Source organism: Mandrillus leucophaeus, unplaced genomic scaffold (genome assembly GCF_000951045.1).
Source record: "Mandrillus leucophaeus isolate KB7577 unplaced genomic scaffold, Mleu.le_1.0 Scaffold1605, whole genome shotgun sequence".
Taxonomy (NCBI): domain Eukaryota; kingdom Metazoa; phylum Chordata; class Mammalia; order Primates; family Cercopithecidae; genus Mandrillus; species Mandrillus leucophaeus.
Genome location: NW_012101594.1, coordinates 358,861 through 379,583, shown reverse-complemented (window position 1 = coordinate 379,583; position 20,723 = coordinate 358,861). Strand labels below are relative to the sequence as shown.

Below are 20,723 nucleotides of genomic sequence, written 5' to 3'. Positions count from 1 at the left end.
CCTATATTTATAATAACTCAGTGCACAATTTCATCCACCAGCGTATATGAGTATCAGTGAAGGACTTTGTTAAATGCCTTGTAAAAAGCAAGATGGCCTAGATATATGTGGCACTGCCCTCCTCTACCAGTCTCATGATTTTTTTTTTTCCTACAAAATAGGGGTTTTTTTTGTTTTTTGTTTTTTCCTATTTGTAGAAGTCATACGTACCTACTGTGGCAAAATGCAGGAAAGTACCTAGAGGAAATTAACAATGACCAAAATTCTGCCATCTTGAGATAACTACTGTTAACATTTCAGCATTTTTCTTTCAGCTTTTTTTCTGTGTTGGTATTTTTCACATCACTGAAATCACACCTTCTCTGTTACTTACCTCCTGTTTTTTTTTTTTAATTTAAAAAATATTTTTAAAAATTTTAATTGACAAAAATATATATCCTTATCATGTTCAACATGTTGTTACACTGTGGAATGGCTAAATCAAGTTAATAAGCACACACATTACTTCACATACGTATCATTTTTTGTAGTAAGAACACTTAAAACCTACTCAGCAATTTTCAAGACTACAATAGTTATTAACTGTAATTATATACACCAAAAATAAAATTCTAAGGCCCTGCAACCATCTGAAGGTACCCCTCCTCCTGGCTAGGGCATTCCAAAGTTAGCCTAAAAAACTGGTTCAGGCCATGATGGGAAGGGAGGGTCGGACATGCCTCATTATGCTCTCCTCCCTTTGGGATTTCAGGAAAAGCCAACGAGCATTTAACATCAACATAGACCTTAAGTCCACTAAGAAACATTTACAATCTCTTCTCTCTGAAGCCTGCAACCTAAAGGCTTCACCTGCGTGATAGAACTTTGGTCTCCACAATCCCTTATCATAATCCAGATATTCCTTTCTATTCATAATAACTCTTTCAACCAATTGCCAATCAAAAGTTTTAAATCTACCTAGAACCTAGAAGTCCCCTCACTTCAAGCTGTCCCACATTTCTGGACTGAAGCAATGTGTATCTTACATGTTTTGATGTCTCATGTCTCTAAAATACATAAAGTAGGCTGTGCCCCGACCACCCTGGGGACGTGTTCTGAGCGTCTCCTGAGGGCTGTGTCATGGGTCATTGGTCACTCATATTTAGCTCAGGATAAATCTCTTCAAATATCTTATGGAGTTTGACTCTTTTTGTCAACAATACCATGTTGTAAAATAGATTTCTTGAACGTATCCCTCTTATGTAACTGAAATTTTGTATCCTTTGACCAACACCTTCCCAACCCCTGCCTCCCAGTCCTTGGCAACCGCCATTCTACTCTCTGCTTCTACGAATTCAATTTTTTTTTTTTTTGAGATGGCATCTCACTCTTGTTGCCCAGGCTGGAGTGCAATGGTGCGATTTGACTCACTGCAACCTCTGCCTCCCGGGTTCAAGCGATTCTCCTGCCTTAGCCTCCTGTACAAGTTCAACTTTTTCAAATTACACATGTAAGTAAGATCATGCAGTATCTGTCTTTCTGTCCCTGGCTTATTTCATTTAATGTAATGCCTCCAGGTTCATCCGTGTTCTTGCAAATGACAGGATTTCCTTCTTTTCTAAGGCTGAGTAGTATTCCATTGTGTATATATACCACAATTTCTTTATCCATTCATGCACTGATGAACACTTAAGTGGATTCCATTTTTTGGCCATTGTGAATAATGCTGTAATGAATGTGGGAGTGTGGATATCTCTTGGATATACTGATTTCATTTTCTTTGTGTATGTATATATTATAGTAGCAGAATTGCTGGATCATATGGTAGTCCTGTTTTTAAGTTTTACTTTTTACATTTTCTTTATATTTCTAAATTTTTAAGAGTTTTTATAAGTATTTCTCACATTATTAAATACTCTTTGAAAACAATCTTGAAGGCTGTATAATAACTCATTGTATCAATGGTTAATAATTTGCATCACCATTCCCCTGTTGCTGTACTTTCAGCTTGTATCTAAGTTTTTGCTATTACAAATGAAACTGTGCTGAACATCTTCTTGTGCAAAATAACTTCCTGAAGGTGTATTATTAAAATTAAGAATATCAACATTGTTAAGCCTAACTCTTCTGAAAGAGGAAATAAGGTTATCCCGGACCACATGCTGGCTCTTAGTGGCCAATTCTTTCCCTTCTGAATATTCAAGGCCACCCATTTCATCCTCTCTTTTAGCCATTCATCCCATATTAATGTCAAGCTCACCTTAACAAACTTTGTAGATTCTAATTTTCTTAGCCTTTTCGAAAATCAGGAAGACATTGCCTGCCTCATCAGTCTTCCAGCAGTATTTCTGTTCATGAAGGTTCCTTAAAAATGAAGTCTCCTGATCTGTGAGCTCCCTCAGGAGCCTTGAATATGACATATACAGGTCAGAAGACCTGAGTTGTTCTGAGGCAGCAAGGTGCTTTCTTACTGCCTCCTTCAGTACCTGGAACTTCAATTTCTCTTTCCAATAGTGCTCTTCAACTTTCCATCCGGACCATAATTCTCTTTAATAAGGGAAACCAAAGGAGTGTGTGGCAGAGAGTGTCAGCTGCTGGGCAAAACTCATGCTCTCCTCTACTTCCCAGGCACACAGCTGGGAGACATCTCCCAGACTCCCCTGCAGCCAGCTGTGGTCATGCCATTGAGGGCCAGCCAGTGAAGCATGGGCAGAAGTGATGTGTGCCTCTGCCGGCCTGGCCATTAAGACCCCCTCATGGAGTGGAGATGACACCCAGGGAGACCGTGGAAGTCACATGATGAAGAGACCAGAGCTTTTGTTGACTAGTAGTGTGGAAGAGGAGCACCCTGCTGAACCACTCACCTCTCTCAACCGTTGTGTTGGATTGTGGACCTGTTTTCTCTTTGCCCACTCTGGGCTCATTTGCAATTATAACCTCATTGCTTCTGCTTGAGCTGTCTTTCCTTTGTCTTGGATCATGAAATCAAGCATGCCTAATTTTTCTCCAAATACCTTGGGATTCTCCTTCCTAACTCTTGGTACAGAGACGAGCTGTCCCAGGCTCCTGGATGACAGGGAGCTTTCTCTCACTCTTATCTTAGCAACAGGTTCCCCTAGTGGTACAGAATTAGATCCAAAATGGTGCTTCTCTTTATCATTTTCTCTGCTTTCTGAGAAATGGAATTGCCATTTTGGCAAGAATTTGGCAGAAATTGTATTTCGAATTTTAATACAATTGAGAAAAAACATAACCACAGTTGTCTGGTATGTGATGAAGGTAGATCTTGCTGAATGGAACATCCTTCTCTGCAACTTGGTGGGTTTGAATGGCTGAGTTTGGCAGAAGAAATGGTAGAGAAATAAATGACTCTACAGAATAAACGGGGAAGGATTTGGAGTTCTGGAAGCAATACAAAAGGGGAGGGGTAGGGAGGAGAGATGGGAGGATGAGGAGAGCCAGCTGGATCACTCTGTGAGGGGAGCCAGCCTAAAATCCTAATGGGACCGGATGGCTCAAGAGCTTTTGAGAACAGTGGTGTCCAATATTTCATCTGAAGTTGTTGCGTAGACTCCTCCACTCCCCTGAGGCGTTGGTGCCAGGCTGGACAGGGACAGCACACAGATGGTGAGGCAGCCCACAAGCCGAATTCTCCAGATGCAGGGGCTGAGAACCAGCGGTGACTGTACATGTGAGCCTCTGCCCGCCTTCCACGCTGGCCTCCCTCCTGAGAACTGGCCAAACTTTTGAGGAGGAATTTAGACTTCCAAAGAGTGGAGAATAGAAGTTTGAACCAATCTTATCTAGGGAGGCTCCCACTGACCTCCAAATTACATAATAAACACGGCCACCAGTAAAATACTACTACTACTACTACTATAAACAAAATAAGGAATTAAGTACACAGGTCAGGAATTTGGCCCCTTAAAACACTGAGGCCAGAGAGATTACACAGTGTGCCTCAACGACGCTCTGCTCTGTTCTCAGATTATCTGGCTCCTATTCCTCACGTCCTCAGTCCTTGCCTGGGAAGAGAGTGCAGTGAGCAGGGTAGCTCCTCACACCCTTCCTCAGGTACCAGGTGTTCCTGGGCCCTCAAGGGCTCAGCTCTTCCCTCAGCAACTCCCGCAGGGGCTGTTGGGTTTATCGATTACTTGTTCTGTCAAAGAGCTGAGCTCAGGGGAACATATTAGGGGAGTGAGGTTCCCACCACCTTGGAGACAGTTTTTTCCTAATAAGGGGAAGCATGTGAGAAATATGTTCACTAATAAGTTTGTCAGTGGTCATAAAGATATTTTGTCTGATGGCAGAAAGCCTAAATCTTTGTTCCCATAAAAGATTTACTCCTCCAACCAGAAGAATGAACCAAAGGTGGTGAGACATTGGGGCCATCTGGGCAGCCATGGAGAAAGAGTTTGTGGATCTGACCCACTGTTCTCCTCTTGTCCAGATAAGGACGTGTGTTTGTATGTTGACTGGTGAGGATGGGAGGAGGTTTCCTGAGTGCAGAGTGCCAAAGCACAAAGCCTGAGATAAAAAGGCATAAATAGACCTAGAGCCTGACCCAGAGCCAGGCCCAGTGTCCTTGGGCTAGTAGGACTTGCAGGCCAGGTCCCAGGTGGGGAGGGGGGACTGGGGCTGAGCAGCTGTTGTGGAAATTTCCATGGGCTGTCCACTAGCTCTTGGTAAGCTCTTGCACTCGGCATGGCATGGGGAGGACATGGGTTATGAAAGAGGCACAAGACTTAGTCTAAGCTTATAAGGAGCTAGGCCCCTAGAGAAAAAACTCAGGAAGTCCTGCCAAAGCAGCAAGTAAACAAACAGGTTGGAAAAATTTTGAAACAAAGTTGTAAATAAGGTCAAGGCATGGAACCAGTCAAGAAAAGTCAATATCATCTTCCAATTATTAGAACCTCATTTCACCTTCTAAGGAAAAATGTTGAAAATACAAACTTCACATTAAGGTAAAAGTGAATTTTATTACTTTAAATACTAATAAAGAGGTGACAGACAATATATTAGTTTTTTAAAGAAAAAAACTTTTTATAATTGCCACTTGCCAGAGTTGGAGATATTCTTAAGAATTCAGGTTAAACTTACAAAATCGTTTTTAATACAGAAATCAATGAAAAATTATCCAAAAACATTAGTTCCATGCATTGGTAATTATTACCAAAAGCCTTACAGTGTGCAATTTTGTAAAATCAATGTTGCAACTATCCCAGGAATTGGAGGTCTGTGTTTTTCCCCTCTCTAGTAAGATTCAGGTAGTGTGTGTGTGTGCGCGTGTGTGTACATGCATGTGTGCATGTGCAATGTATGAACCCACAATGCTCACCATAATGCTGGACTCCCAATGCACTGGTTAGGATGCCTTCACTTGTAATTAAAGAAGCTGTGAAGAGGATATATTAGTTCACATGGCTGAAAAGTTAAGTGTTAGTGCAGCCTTCTAATAAGCTTTAATCAGGGCTCCAGCTCCATTTCTCTTTAATTCTCTCTGCCTTGCCCTTTTGTGGCCAGATTCCTTTTCAGGCTGGCTTATTCATGGTTGCAAGATGTCTGTGAACAGTAACTCAGCCAACAACAACTCATCTAAGGAGAGAGGAGCTATTGTTTCCTACAGCCATTGCATAGAAGTCCTGAGCTTCCTTCTGATTGGACCCCCCCAGGAGCAGTCATTGAGGGCATGCCATGTGCTGACTGGCTCAGATTCAAAAACCTATCACCTTGTCAAGTGGGTTGGGATTGACTTATACCATGGGGCATGATATGGTTTGGTTGTGTCCCCACCCAAATCTCATCTTGAGTTGTAACTCCCATCCCACGTGTCATGGGAGGGAAATGGTGGGAGGTAATTGAATCATGGAGAGGGTTTTTTCCATGCTGTTCTTGTGATAGTGAGTAAGTCTCATAAGAGCTGATGGTTTTATAAAGGGGAGTTCTCCTGCACAAACTCTCTTGCCTGCCACTATGTAAGACGTGACTTTGTTCTTCATTCACCTTCTGCCATGATTGTGAGGCCTCCCAAGCCATGTGGAGCTGTGAATCAATTAAATCTCTTTCCTTTATAAATTACCCAACCTCGGATATGTCTTTAGTAGCAGCATGAGAACAGACTAATATAGTAAATTGGTACTGGTAGTGGGGTGCTGCTGTAAAGATACCCGAAAATGTGGAAGCGACTTTGGAACTGGGTAACAGGCAGTTGGAACAGTTTGGAGGGCTTGGAACTTCCTAGAGACTTGTTGAATAGCTTTGACCAAAATGCTGATAGTGATATGAACAGTAACATCTAGGCTGGGGTGGTCTCAGATGGAAATGAGGAAACTTGTTGGGAACTGGAGTAAAGGTCACTGTTGCTATGCAAAGAGGCTGGTGGCATTTTGTCCCTGTCATAGAGACATGTGGAACTTTGAACTTGAGACAGATGATCTGGGGTATATCTGGCAGAAAAAATTTCTAAGTGGCAAAGTGATCGAGGGGAAGCAGAGCATAAAAGTTTGGAAAATTTGCAGCCTGGTGATGCCATAGAAAAGAAAAACCCATTTTCTGGGGAGAAATTCAGGCCAGCTGCAGAAATTTGCACAAGTAACAAGGAGCCCAATGTTAATCGCTAAGACCCTACCCAAATCTCATCTTGAATTGTAGCTCCCATAATTCACACGTGGTGGGAGGAACCTGGTGGGAGGTAACTGAATAATGGGTGCCGGTTTTTCCCGTGCTGTTCTCCTCTTGAGATCTGATAGTTTTATAAAGGGGAGTTCTCCTGCACAAGCTCTCTTGCCTGCCCCCATGTAAGACATGACTTTGCTTCTCATTTGCCTTCTGCCGTAATTGTGAGGCCTTCACAGCCATGTGGAACTGTAAGTCCTTTAAAACTCTTCCCTTTATAAATTACCCAGTCTCGATTAGAAGCGTGAGAACAGACTAATACAGGGCACCACCCCTAGAGCTGGGTGAGACCAATGCCTCTCAAACTGATGGTGGCTACACAATGGGGAGGAGAACGGGTGACAAACATTCCCAATGTCTACCACACTTTGGTAGCAATTTAAACTTTTTTTTTTTTAATTTAAAGGGTACTTTCTAGGTATAAGGCATTGTAAGAGATACAAAGATACACAGTTGACAATCTCTTTGATATAAAAAGACAAGCTGACAAATAACTACAATACACTATTATTAGGCGTAATGTAAAAATGACACGTGTAAATGCTAAAACAAAGTACGAGAAATGTAAAGGAGAGAGACACATTGTTTCTGACTGAGGTGATCAGAGAGGTGTTGCATACCAAATAACACTGGAATTAGGTCTTAAAGAGTGAGTGGGATTTTAATGATTACAGGAGAGAAGGGAGAGCATGGGAGGCAGGGGAGCTTTAAGAGTAAAGCCCCAGAGGCAGAAAGCCAAGGGAAAGGTTGGAGAAATGGCCCAGGTAAGTTGGAGGACAAGTTCTAGAAGTTGCTGCTAAGGCAAGAAATATTTCCCCAACACAAAGAAATCTCAGAGTTCAGATAATACCTGAGGAACTAGGATAATAAAGTCAGGGTGCAAGGTGAATATGTCTTTACTTTCTCCCATAAAGAAATCTGGCTTAAGCCTCCATTTACCTGATTAGTGGGAAATTTAGTATCTCCTTCGTGGGGCTCCCCCAACTCCTTAATTGTGTTCAACCCAACACTTTACACAGTCCAAAGAGGGAGTAGGGCCAGTCTGACTTTCACATGCAGCCAGAGGCCACTGGTCTCTCGTCAGTCTGGTGGACAACACGCATCCCCAGGTCTCTGTGGCTCCTCAGGGAGGACAGTATCACTCATGTCACTTTGAACTTGGTCATGAGTGTTCCTTCCCAGGATCCCGGGCCATTATCTCAGAGCTCTGCCCTTTAGTTAAATTCAGTTTCCCCATTTGCCAAGTCACTCGCTGTCCCAAGGACTTTGGATAAGAAGTAGTTTGGGATATCCATGTGGATGCAGAATTTATTTATTTATTTATTTATTTATTTATTTAGAGACAGTGTCTCACTCTGGTGGAGTGCAGTGGTGTGATCCCAGCTCACTGTAACCTCTGCCTCCTGGGTTCAAGTGATTCTCCTGCCTCAGCCTCATGAGTAACTGGGACTACAAGAGCCCACCACCATGCCCAGCTGATTTTTGTATCTGTAGTAGAGACGGACTGGCTCATCTGGCCAGGCTGGTCTCAAACTCCTGACCTCAAGTGATCCTCCCACCTTGGCCTCCCAAAGTGCTGGGATTAGAGACGTGAACCACCGCGCCTGGCTCTAGATGCAGAATTCCTATCCTCTATTCCTCCCTGGAATCCACCGCACCCTAGAAGGCAGGGAGATTTTCCCTGTTGGCTGTCCCTCAACCCCCACCATGGGCTTCCCCCTTGTGCACCCTTTCCTGGTCACACACACCCCGCTGGGGTTCGTGGGGTGGAGGCATCCGTCTGAAATACTTGACATCTCTCTCATGGGTGCAAGGAAAGAAAATAAAACCCAAAGTTCAGACACCACTGGGACATTCTATTCTACTCGGATTTATAGGTCCACACCTCTTAGCCTCTTCCAGGATTGCTTATTTCACCCAAGGGAGCCAGGCCCTCCTGTGCTCTTTTATTAACAGTTCATATTAATATTTAACCTTCTTGGTCATTGGCAACATCTGTGTCCTTGGTCCGTCCTCACCTTGAAGTTGAAATTATTTTATTTGCAGCCACTTAGACCCTGCCTTGATGGCATTTCCTGGCCACGGTAGGCTCTGAACTAAGTCTCACTGTCTGTTTTGGATACACGGTGACTCTCTTTCTGAGACAGAGTCTTGCTTTGTCACCTAGGCTGGAGTGCAGTGGCGCAATCTTAGCTCACTGCAACCTCTGCTTCTGGGTTCAAGTGATTCTTCTACCTCAGCCTCCCGAGTAGCTGGGACTACAGACACATGCCACCATGCCCGGCTAATTTTTGTATTTGTAGTAGAGATGGGGTTTCACCATATTGGTCAGGATGGTCTCGAACTCCTGACCTTGTGATCCGCCCACCTTGGCCTCCCAAAGTGCTGGGATTACAGGCATAAGCCACCATGCCCGGTCGGTGACTCTCTTTTCTAAACTCCCTTTCACAATTTCGCTGTCTTCACCCTGCTTTTGTATACTCAAAAGGAAGTGGGCAACAGATTGTCAGAATTAGGCTTGGCTCATGGTTTGCAGCTTCTCGCCTGTTTGCTGCTTCTCTAGTTTAAAAACTTGGGGTTCTAAATGTGGAAATTACTCCAAAACTTAGGTGAATTAGAAACAAGTATCCAGTGACTGTCTGAGGGAGAACAAAGTAAAATACATATTCAGCAACTAGGCAAGTAGGATGGCTTCCCCCACACAGTACAGCATTTAAGAACAGGAGAATGAATTATATGTTGTTTTGTTTTGTTTTTGAAACGGAGCCTCACTCACTCTGTGACCCAGGCTGGAGTACTGTGGCATGATCTTAGCTCACTGCAAACTCCACCTCTTGGGCTCAAGTGATTCTACTGCCTCAGCCTCCCGAGTAGCTAGGACTATAGGCGTGTGCCACCATGCCTGGCTGATTTTTTGTATTTTTAGTAGAGACGGGGTTTTGCCATGATGGCCAGGCTGGTCTCAAATCCCTGACCTCAGGTGATCTGCCCGCCTCGGCCTCCCAAAGTGCGAAGATTACAGGCGTGAGCCATGGTGTCTGGCCCTATAAGCTTTTTTTCAATTCAATGACTACTTGCCTAATTTTGAATGGCCAAAATAACCTTCCAGTTATTTTCCCTTAATGGAATCAACCTAGAATAGTTGCCTGGGGAGAGGGAGCTGGGGGGCAGTCATTGGAAAGAGACATGAAGGAACTTTTTGGAGGTATAAAATTGTTCTATATTTTGATTAAGGTGTTAGTTACAGGATATTTTCATTTGTATGAACCGTGGACCTTAGATCTGTGCATTTTATCATATATAAATTATATCTCAATTTAAGCATAGAAAAATTAAACCAATGATTATGATATGCTTTGCTAATGTCCATATGCTACAGTGTGTTGAAAAGAAAAATAATACCCTATTGAGAAGGTAGACATGTACTGCAAGCATAAGCCATGAAAACAGAAAAGCCACAGACATTGTTAACGGACTGAGCTGGGATGTTTCCAGTTGTGGGGATTCTGAGCCTCTTTTGTCATGTGCTTAATCACTTCTAATTGTACAGTCAGCTAATTACAGTAATTAGTCTTGCCTTAGTTCAACAGAGTTGAACTAAGTCATTCTCTTAACAGGACTGGGTTGGATTTTCCTGCATCTAGCGACTTCCTCAGATTGTGGCCTGCAATGGTGCATTCCTGGGGCTCGAGAAATGATTTGTTTGTGCTGGGTTTTCACCACAGAGTGAGGGGTGAGGGATGTGACTAATCATGGAGCCAGTGAGTTATGCGTGTCAGGCCTCTGAGCACAGCAAGAACACTTTGGGCTCTACACTGTCACCACTCTTGGCGTACTGACCCAGGCTTGGTTAGGTACAAGTCAATCACACTTTTTTTTTTTGAGACGGAGTCTGGCTCTGTCACCCAGGCTGGAGTGCAGTGGCATGATCTTGGCTCACTGCAAGCTCTGCCTCCCAGGTTCATACCATTCTCCTGCCTCAGCCTCCCAAGTAGCTGGGACTACAGGCGCCCGCCACCACGCCTGGCTAATTTTTTGTATTTTTAGTAGACACGTGGTTTCACCGTGTTAGCCAGGAGGGTCTCGATCTCCTGACCTCGTGATCCGCCTGCCTCGGCCTCCCAAAGTGCTGAGATTACAGGCATGAGCCACAGTGCCCAGCTGTCAATCACATTTTGAAAACATACAGGATTATTCACTGCAGCATCGTTGCAATAGCAAAATAATAGAAACAGTCTGTAAGACAGGAGACTGGTTAAATAAATTATGGTTCATCCATATGATACTGAGAAAAAGAATGAGGATGCTCTCTATGTACTGATCTGGAAAGAGCTTCAAACTATATTGTTACATGAAAAAAGCAGAACTGAGTGCATAGTAAGGCCATTTGTATAAAATATAAAAGTATAGGTTTGTATTTGCTTGTTTATGTACAAAGAAACTGAAAAGAGAAAAGAAACTTAACAACAGGGAAGATGTTTATTGGGGAGGGCAAGGAAATTGGGGGCATGAGGGTTGGGAAGTGGGTAGGAAAGGGATGGAATTAGGGAAGACTTCACTGCAAACCTTTATAAAATAAATGTTTAAATATTCAAATGAATGTATTATTACCTAATAAAAGATTGAAATCAATTAATTAAAATGTACAAGACTTTTTTTTTTTTTTTTTTGAGACAGAGCCTTGCTCTGTCGCCCAGGCAGTGGCATGATCTTGGTTCACTGCAAGCTCCGCCTCCCGGGTTCATGCCATTCTCCTGCTTCAGCCTCCCGAGTAGCTGGGACTACAGGTGCCCACCACCACACCCAGCTAATTTTTTTTTTTTTTTAGTACTTTTAGTAGAGATGGGATTTTACCATGTTAGCCAGGATGGTCTTGATCTCCTGACCTCGTGATCCGCCCACCTCGGCCTCCCAAAGTGCTGGGATTACAGGTGTGAGTCACCATGCCTGGCCGAGTTTTTAAGAATAGAAAAAAGTTTTAGGGGGAGGAGAAGTCCAGTGATCATATAATCTAACATTTCCCAAATAGTGGTTTGTAAAGGTATAATGAGAAATGTGTGTATTTAAAGCAATAGTGGGTGGGCCTGATGGCTCATGCCTATACTTGGGGCAGTAGAAGCAGGCAGATCACTTGATCCCAGGAGTTTGAGACCAGCAAGGGCAACATAGTGAGACTCTGTCTTGACAAAAATATTAAAATAAAAAATAAAATAGTTGAGCATGGTAGTGCTTGACGGTAGTCCCAGCTATTCAGGAGGCTGAGGTGGGAGGATCACTTGAGCCCAGTAGGTTCAGGCTGTACTCAGCCATGGCTGTCCCACTGCACTCTATCCAGCCTGGGTGACAGTGAGACCCTGTCTCAAAATAAAATATAACAAAGCAGTAGCGGAATCTGTTTTGACTCCTACTTTCTTATATTTAATTCATAATTTTTTCTTTTTGAGACGGAGTTTCGCTCTTGCTGACTAGGTTGGAGTGCAATGGTGCAATCTGGGCTCACTGCAATCTCCACCTCCTGGGTTCAAGCGATTCTCCTTCCTCTGCCTCCCAAGTAGCTGAATTAGCTAGGATTTCAGGAATGCACCACCATGCCTGGCTAATTTTGTATTTTTAGTAGAGACGGGGTTTCACCATTTTGGTCAGGCTGGTCTTGAACTCCTGACCTCAGGTGATCCACCTGCCTTGGCCTCCCAAAGTGCTCAGATTACAGGCATGAGCCACTGTGCCCAGCCCATAGAAGAATTTTTAAGCAACTGTTTTCCCATTATGACAAAACTCTCTGAGAGTCCCTGGGGTGTGGAGTGGACACAGTAGACAGCCGTGGAGAGCAGGTGTCCAGGCTATGACTCAGTTGCTTAGGCATCTTTCTGCTTGAAAACACCTCCTCTTGGCCAGGCATGGTGGCTCATGCCTGTAATCCCAGCACTTTGGGAGGCCAAGGTGCGCGGATCACGAGGTCAGGAGATTGAGACCATCCTGACTAACACAGTGAAACCCTGTCTCTACCAAAAATACAAAAAATTAGCCGGGTGTGGTGGCAGGCACCTGTAGTCCCAGCTACTCTGGAAGCTGAGGCAGGAGAATGGCATGAACCCGGAAGGCAGAGCTTGCAGTGAGCTGAGATCGCGCCACTGCACTTCAGCCTGGGCGACGAGCGAGACTCTGTCTCAAAAAAAAAAAAAAAAAAAGAAAGAAAATACCTCTTCTTGTGCTTGTACAGTTAAAATTTGTTTATTTTTTATTTCTTTTGAGATAGATTCTCCCTCTGTAGCCCAGGCTGGAGTGCAGTGGTGCAATTTCAGCTAACTGTAACCTCTGCCTCCCAGGTTCAAGTGATTCTCCTGCCTCAGCCTCTGGAGTAGCTGGGATTACAGGTATGCACCACCACGCCCAGATCATTTTTTTAAATTTACTTTTAGTAGAGACGGGGTTTCACCATGTTGGCCAGGCTGGTCTTGAACTCCTCACCTCAGGTGATCCACCCGCCTCAGCCTCCCAAAGTACTGGGATTACAGGCGTCAGCCACTGTGCCCGGCCTGTTTTTATTAACCATGTTTAATTAATACCCCAAATGGCCTAGGAATCAAAAAGAATCTTGCTGTTGAAGACAGCTAGATAATGTGGAGCATGAAAATTATTATTCTACAAATATGCCTCAGGACTTTTTCTGCAGATCTGAAAACTGTGATTAATCAACTTCTCATATAGAAAATTCAGCTCTTCCACTTTAGAATCTAGTGTTAATGAGAAAATGTTGCAGCCAGTGTATAAAATGATTTTCCAGGTATTATAAAGAAAGACTATATTTGATGTGTCATTTATAAATGAAGGATGAAATCATTAAAGTTAACTAGTTGATTTTGGGTGTGCAAAATGTGAGAATTTCATATACTTATTATCTGTGGAGCAGTAACATCATGATGACTTTACAAATTAGGAAAGTCACTAAACAAAGAACAACAACTATAACAAGGAGCAGTAACTACAAACCCTCGGGAGGGAGGAGAATCTGATTTCCAGAGATGCTACATTATATTATTTAAAATGTCCAGTTTTCAACAAAAAGCACGAGGCATGCAAAGATACAAGAAAGTATGGCCCATGCACAGGGGAAAATGCAATCAATAGGAATATAGATAATGTCTCCACCATTGGACTTATTAGACAAAGACTTTAAGTCAGCTACTTTAAATATATTCAAAGAAATAAATGAAACCATGTCTAAAGAACAAAATAAAAGTATAAATTTTTTTTCTCACAAAATAAGGAATATCAATAAAAACAAATTACTTTTAAGATCATCAAACAGATGTTCTGGAGTTGAAAAATATAATAACTGAAATGAAAAATCTAGTGGGGGCTCAACAGCACATTAGAGCAGGCTGGAGAAAGAATAAGCAAAATTGAAAATGGGACAATTGAGATTATCCAATTTGAGGAACAGAAAAAAAAAAGAATGAAGGGAATAAACAAACAGAGCCTCAAAAATCTGTGGGTTCCATCAAGCATACAAACATACTTATAATGGGAGTCCCAGAAGGAGAGGAGAGAAAAAGGACATAAAGAATATTTGAAGAAGTAGAAGAGAACTTCCAATTTTGATAAAAAGTATAAATAGGCATGCTTTTTATTTTGATAAAAAGCATGTCCAAGAAGCACACTGAACTTCAAATAGGATAAACTCAGAGAGATTCACACCTAGACACATGATAATCAAACTGTTGAAAACCAAAGGCAAAGAGAGGGTCTTGAAATTAGCAGAACACAAATAAAAAAACCAACTTACCCTGTATTAGGATTCTCAATAAGATTAACATCTGATCTCTGGAGGCCAAGAAGGCTGTGGTATGACATAAAATGCTACCGAAAAAAAAACAACACAAACAAACAAAAAAAAACACCCCTTAATTAAGCTTTCTATATCCAGCAAAACTATCCCTCAGAAATAAAGGAGAAATCAAGGCATTCCGAGATAAACAAAAACTGAAGAAATTCATCACTTAGCAAATCTTCCCTGTAAGAAATAAAAGGTGCTCTTCAGGCTGAAAGGACTTGAGGCATAAAGTCAAATTCACATGAAATGAAGAATACTGGTAAAGGAAATTACATAGGTAAATATAAAAGGCAGCATAAATATGCAATAATTATAAATGTGTGGTTATGGGCATATAATGGATAAAAATGTAATCTGTATGACAATAACAGCACAAAGGAGGGGAGAATGGAGCTATATAGGAGCAAGGCTTTTGTATATTATTGCAATTAAGTTACCATTAATTCAAACTAGAATGTTATAAGACGTTCATTATAATCCCCAGGGCAACCCATAAGAAAGAGGGAGGGAGTGATCAACTGTGTCAAATGCAGCTGATAGTTTAAGATGAGATCCGAGAATGACCATTTGATTTGGCAACAGAAAGGTCACTGATGAACAGTTTTAGGGGAATGGTGGGGACAGGTGTCAAACCTGACTAGATTGCTGTAGGTAGAATAGGAGAAAAGGAAGTGGAGATAATGAATATGGATAATTCTTCCAAGAATTTTGCTGAAAATGAGAGCAGAGAAATGAGAATGGAGGTGAGCCCAGGAGATTTTTTAATGGATTTGTATGCTGATGGGAATGCCGCAGAGTGGGAAAAACTGACTGTCTCCTCTGTCACTGTTGTTAAGGGAGAAGTTTGAAGATCAGAGGAAAGTTATTGGAGTATCATACTTTTCACCCTAAAGTCCCAGGCACAGGAATCTTTGATTATTGGGAAAATACACACACACACACATTTGTTTGAGTGTGTTTATATTACATAATACTGTACTCACAGATACATTTTTAAAAAATGTCTTAACTAAGATGGCAGTATATGATCATTAACTAATACTTTCAGGCATAACAGACAATCAGAGTGAGGTACCCCATGAATGAAATCTGTTTCAAATGTTTTCTTGATAATTTTGAATTTTATTCAAAATTTGAAAGGCTGTATTATTAGCTACAGTTAGATCTGTCCTTGACCTTGCCTTGTAGTGAGGTTAACAAGAATAGTAATGACTGTTATTCACTGTTTTCTTCTTGTTCACCCTGCCCACATTATTAGTGTTATCTTCAGGCTGGGCTTTCTTTGCAGACACCTTGTTTAAAAATACTTTTTATTATAGAGAATTGCAAACATATGTAGGTAATAATATAATGAACCCCAGTAGACTCATCATTCATCTTCCACTATTATCAACTTGTTACCTACAAAGCTGGTCCCCCACAAAATGGAGTCTTTCCCTCTTTGGTGTCCCAAAGCCAGTTTGGAAAAACAAAAGCAAGTGTCAAGTAGTGCAGGCTTTATTGGATGGCCACGGAATTGAGAATAAGGAGCTTGGTTCACGAATTAACTTCTCAGCTTGTGAAAGTCAGGAAGTCACAAATATAGGGCCTCTTTAATGAAGGGGTTAGGCACTAAAAGCTAGGGGATAAATATTCATGTCTTTTTGGGAATGGACAGAGAACTTCTCAAAACTAGAGTATTACTTTCCTTTTTTTTTTGTCCTTTTATGGTTTCTTCCAGTCATTGTCATGGTGATTATCAACTGTCATGATGCTGGTGGGAAAGTCATTTAGCATGGAAATTAGATTATAATGAAGTTAGAAGTTCTTCAGAGGTCAAGTGAGCTGCCATCTTGGATCTCACCAGTGTTTGGTCATGTGGGGCACCTTCTGACCACAGGTATCCTGTTTCCTAAAGGTAAGCCAGGGTAGAAATTCACCTGTCACATAGGCATGTAATGTAAAGAAACCCATGGCCTGTTCACTTCCCCTGTCCTGTAATATTTTGAAGATAATCCCATATATAATATTATTTCATCTGATAATGTGTATCTCTGAAACACAACGACTCTTTTAAAAAATCTAACTACAATCCCATTATCACACCTGAAAAATAATTTGCAGGGAAAAATCTTTGCACTAAAAGCCAGGTCAAGAAAGAAAGAAATGTGTCTTTAGTATAGTAAAGCTGAGGTCATTATTTAACAGGGAGTAAGGTCAAAGTTGTATTAATTGGAGGAAGATCCTGTCTTTGCATAGACTAGCTGGAGGTCATTTCTCTAGTAAATCAGACTGGCAGTCCTTGAAGAAAAACTAATGTTTGTGGTGGTGGGTTATGCTTGTTTTCAAGGTATTTTAGGAGAGAAGCTGGCCTTGGCATTGCTGGTGGAGTGGGACTGAGGTAGCATGGAAGCGGCCAATTCCCGCCCCACGTTTGTGAAACTAAAGCACCACATCCTCTCCCCACTTACTAGAAGCAGGAGTTGATGACAATCACATTCTCATCCAGCTCAAATCTGATGGGGTAGAGTTCGCAAGATTCAGGAAGTAATGAACCAGGAACTCTCTTATTCCATGGACTGTGGTCTGGATCACTAGGCTGGGAGGGCTTGGAGGAAGCGGGCAGGGAACAGCAGAACTGTGTAAGGGAACAGTTACTGTAGGAGGAAGCAACGGCCACCCTTGAAAGGCCTTGAGGCTTGGTCTTTTTCTCCTGTGTGGGAAAATGGAGCCAGCTGACCTAATCAAGGCAAGTTGTCAACTGTTTGGGGCAGTTACTTGAAACTTTAGTCAAAATAACTCTTTAATTGTCCTTTAACATTTACTTTGTATTTAGTGTGGTGAAGATGGGGGAGGCAGAACTTGGACTGTGTGTAGGGCATGCGAAGGTCTGTGCAGAGAGGAGCACCCACCAGCCGACCAGTGCCCAGTCACAGAGGCCACAAGGCACAGTCTCCATTCTCCTTGGAAGAAAGCCCTCTCCTACCCCTGGGAAGAACGGAGCCTGACATAGAGCTTGTGTTCACCCATATCACACACACTTAGAATTCTGTTCTTGGGGACTCAGGCAGATCTCTGGGAAGCCAAGCTCCAAGTGGTCAACGGGGGGCTGTGAAGTTAGGTTCTGGACTTCAGTATAATAAAGCAGCCTCCATCCCCAATTTTAGGCATCAACATAGAACAGCTAACTTTAAATTTTTCCAAGGGAAAATATAAAACAAACGACTTTCAATTAAGTTAAATGTCAATACTTGTGAAACAAAAAGTACCTGTATCAGTTTAGAAATTTATGTTATGAAGGTGAAGGACTTGCGCCCAGGAGACAGGTCTGTGCCTTTCTCCAAAGATTATTTTGAGGGCTTCAATATTTAAAGGGGAAAAGCAGGCTGGAGAGGAAAGATGGAGGGTATGTTCACATTACTGAATCCACATGTTGTGATAAAGGGAGCAGGTAGGGCAACAATTACGTATTTGTCTAGCGCTCAGTAAATCGGCACTTTACACAAGATAAGGTGAATACAGAGTGGAGATACTTCACCTTTAATCTGTAGCTATCTGCTTAGGAACAAAAGGAAAGGCAGTTGCTTGCATGACTCAGCTTTCAGCTTAATTTTTTTCCTTTTGGCAGAGTGAATTTTCGTTTCACAATACCAAAAAAAAAAAAAAAAAAACTGGAAGCTGAGTCATGCAAGAAGCTGCCTTTCTGTTAGTTCCTAAGCAGAGAGCTACAGATAAAAAAAAAAAAAAAAAAAAAAAAAAGCGGGGGGAGGCTCAGAATAAGGAACAATCCTTTGGCTTGAGTATTTCATTTTATGAGCAACTCACTAAGTTGTTATTTCTCTCTTTTCCACAAGAACGACTAACAGAGCTGCAGACCAGTGTTTGGGGTCATCTCAGTGGAAATTGTCGAGCCGACTTTGGCTCACACGTTCCTCTTCTCGTTAGGGAGGGAGTGACGGGGCAAATGTGCGTGCCTCCCAGGGTTGCTCCGCTGGGCCGCCGAGGGCTAGACCCGAGCTCTATCCCGTGTGGGCTGCGCGTCCCCCAAAACCCCGGCCGTCAGCGACTGCGGACACCTGCACGCCGACGAGACTGGCGGGCGGACAGCGACTCGGGTTAGGGTCCTATCTCTCTACCCTAGGGGCGCGGGTGGCAGAGGCTTCCTGTTTTGAGGATGGCGCCACACAAAACAAGCAACCTTAGCCTGAAGGGCCCCGACGCCGGAGGTGGAAGTGCGCGGCCTTGCCCGCCGCGCTTCCCTTCCTCGGAGTGATTTTTGTGGGCCCTGGGAAAGGGGCTCTTGCTACATAGAGAGGAGCAAAGAACAGGCCTCGCCCGGTCCTTAAAGCGGCGGCACCCTCCACGGCCCACAGTCGCGTCTGTTCGGTCCACAGCCTCCCTTCCCAGGCCCGCGCGGAGGCCCAGCAAGCACCAATCTGAAGGAACACAGGGAACCTTTGCGGCCGCGCACATCGCATCGCAGTGAAAAAGGCGCGCGTTCTCAAGGCGCCCGTTCTCAGGGTGCCCGTTCTCAAGGCGCCCGTTCTCAAGGTGCCCGTTCTCAAGGCGCATGCGCGCAGGCCACCAACTCCAAAGCCAGGCCTCCAGCCCGCGTTTGCTAGAGGGAAAGGGAGCATGGAGGTGGGGAAAAGGAGAACGGGAGGGCCCTGTCTCCTAAGGTAGCCTCCCATTGGCTCCTCTTGCTCCGCCCTCGGTCGCGACTGGCTATGGGCTGGGAGCACGGGCCGAGCACGCTCCCACGCACATAGCGGCATTCGGCAGGTGGCCGGCGGCGCAGCCAATGGGAGCGGTCCGCGGGGCGGGGCTTGGGCGCTGGGCCTCCCTGGAAGCTGGCGAGTTGGTAAACAGATCCGGAGCGCGTGCCGGGCGTCAGCGCGGTGGCGAGCGCGCGGAGGCGGGCGCAGAGGGGGCTAGAAGGTGACCGCGGATCCCATCTTCCTGCAGCCGGGTAAGGCTGCCACCCGCCGGCCCGCCGAGTACCCGGGCGCCGTCTGGCTGCGGCCAGAGCTGGGTTCAACACCCACCTGAGCCCTTCTTGCATTTTCTTCATGTGACAGTGCAGCTTCCCCGCGAGTTTCGCTAGCCGCGAGCTTCAGGTCGGGACGCAGAGGGGGCGCCTCAGGTGCAGGGTGGGTCCTCTGTAGTCGTCTCACGTCCCTGGGTCCACCTCAGCCCCTCGGTCCTGCGTCGGGGAGGAGACGAGGGCCACGTGCAGAGCTTTGGGTCCCTGGAACACGCCCGCTGCTTGCCCGACCGTCTTCCGGCTGCCGATCGCCTGTTGCCCGTGCCCTTTGGTCGCCAATACAGCTTTCCTGCTTCGCTTTCTAATAATGTCGTTCTTCACTCCCAGACCCCCTTGCTCTAAGTGTCTGGGGCTCTAGGCTCGTTGCCCCTGGCTGCAGGTTTGAGTCAGAACTTTGACTTGCTTGGCTGGAGCCAACTGTTGGGCTTCACAGGTGGGAATTTTGGGTGAACTTGGGACAGGGGATCCTTTTTGATCCTTTCTTCCTTTCGCTTTTCTTTGGCCTTTCCTCTTACTTCTCCAAACACGGGGGATCTTGTGAGTAAGGTTTGGGCTTACTCCCCTAAACTCGGAGCCTTTCCGAGGCTCATTCTCACCCATTGCACAGAGGTAACAGCCCCTCTGCCAAACCCTCCTTGGGCGATGGGGAATGCTGTAGGGGCAGGTTTGGGTGTTGGGACTCCCCGTTTGGGTGAGAGATGTCAGCTTCCTGAAGGGTGAGAGGCTTTTGTGCAGAGTCTTCCAGCCTGAGTTGGGCCTGCAGCCTGTTGAAAAACTTGTGCACGTTCACTTGGGCCTTGGATCTACGTGACAGGACTCAGTAGCTGGTTATGCCAGGCCTACGTGATTGCCAAAGGATTTGAACATTCATTGATGCCAGCTTGCTAGTTGTCACGCTGTGGATGGGTGGGTCGTCCTGGCAGGAGGGCTCTTGGGAGACTCTTCTTTTGGAGGAAGGCCTTTCTCCTGAGGAGAGATAAAAGGGGAGCTACAGGAGCAGCATCTTTAAGAATCAGGCTGCGGGGCGCGGTGGCCCATGCCTGTAATCTCAGCACCTTGGGAGGCCAAGGCGGGTGGATCACCTTAGGTCAGGAGTTCGAGACCAGCCTGGCAAAAATGGCAAAACCTCATCTCTACTAAAACAAAGAAACAAACAAACAAACAAAAATTAGCCGGATGTGGTGGCGGGCACCTATAATCCCAGCTACTCAG

The 20,723-nt window shown here is 44.2% G+C and overlaps 1 protein-coding gene across 3 annotated transcripts in view; it reads left to right on the top strand.

Moving 5' to 3' along the window:
* The first annotated feature begins 19,273 nt into the window (after nt 1–19,273).
* Nucleotides 19,274–20,723, top strand: part of ADCK3 (aarF domain containing kinase 3) — a 45,414-nt gene continuing 43,964 nt past the window's right edge. Inside the window, exons 1-2 of one of the 3 annotated variants that reach the window (XM_011975983.1) lie at nt 19,331–19,436; nt 19,518–19,617. The gene's annotated coding sequence lies outside the window, so the exon portion shown is untranslated. Of the gene's footprint in view, nt 19,437–19,517; nt 19,618–20,723 lie in introns of all 3 variants that reach the window. The other 2 variants (XM_011975982.1, XM_011975984.1) reach the window with 2 other exon arrangements.